Source organism: Pseudorasbora parva, chromosome 21 (assembly GCF_024679245.1).
Source record: "Pseudorasbora parva isolate DD20220531a chromosome 21, ASM2467924v1, whole genome shotgun sequence".
Classification (NCBI taxonomy): domain Eukaryota; kingdom Metazoa; phylum Chordata; class Actinopteri; order Cypriniformes; family Gobionidae; genus Pseudorasbora; species Pseudorasbora parva.
Window position 1 is genome coordinate 41,591,210 of NC_090192.1, and position 704 is coordinate 41,591,913.

At 42.6% G+C, this 704-nt stretch overlaps 1 protein-coding gene across 2 annotated transcripts in view; it reads right to left on the bottom strand.

Annotated features, from left to right (window-relative positions):
* The window catches only part of chrm3b (cholinergic receptor, muscarinic 3b), a 52,205-nt gene extending 51,501 nt beyond the window's left edge, over positions 1-704 (bottom strand). The window contains exon 1 of one of the 2 annotated variants that reach the window (XM_067430177.1): positions 627-704. The gene's annotated coding sequence lies outside the window, so the exon portion shown is untranslated. Of the gene's footprint in view, positions 1-141; positions 225-626 lie in introns of those variants that run through there. The other variant, XM_067430178.1, reaches the window with a different exon arrangement.

Below are 704 nucleotides of genomic sequence, written 5' to 3' on the forward strand. Positions count from 1 at the left end.
CTGCTGATCTCAGGTTTTACTATCCTTATGGGGACATTTGGTCCCCACAACATAATATAAACAAGGGCACACACACACACACACACACACACAACAACAACAACAACAACAACAACCTCTAAATGGAACCATCAAACTCACTTATCAGTTCAATATAGTAATATTATTCCGACGCGCTGTCCGTCTGTTTATGATGTTGCGATGGTTTGTCGACCTGCTATTGCGATAAAGCGTCAGTGGTTTCAATGAGTCTCGATCCGCTGACAGAAAAACTCTCTAAACACAAACAAGCTGAAACACACACACACACACGCAACCAGCAGAAACACAAACACAACCAGCAGAAACAAACAAACACACACACACACAACCAGCGGTCCAGCGCACAGAGATAGACTACACTTGACAACTCAAAATCTAACAATTCAACAAGAGTGAAAAAACACGCCGAAGACAAATATATGATACACACTCACTGATTACCACTATAATACATTATTTTTTAAAAGTAGCATTATTATAAAACATTATTAGAAAAGTTCAGATCGGCCGCCGCTGCGTTCGGCTCATATTCAGTAATAACAGCACGAGCTCAGATCGCTTATGAATGATGCTCTCAAACTTACGAGTGTCCGCCGAGAGCGAGCTGAGGCGGTGTGGAGTCAGATCATCCTCATCCTCATCATCTCTCGCAGCTCCGCATC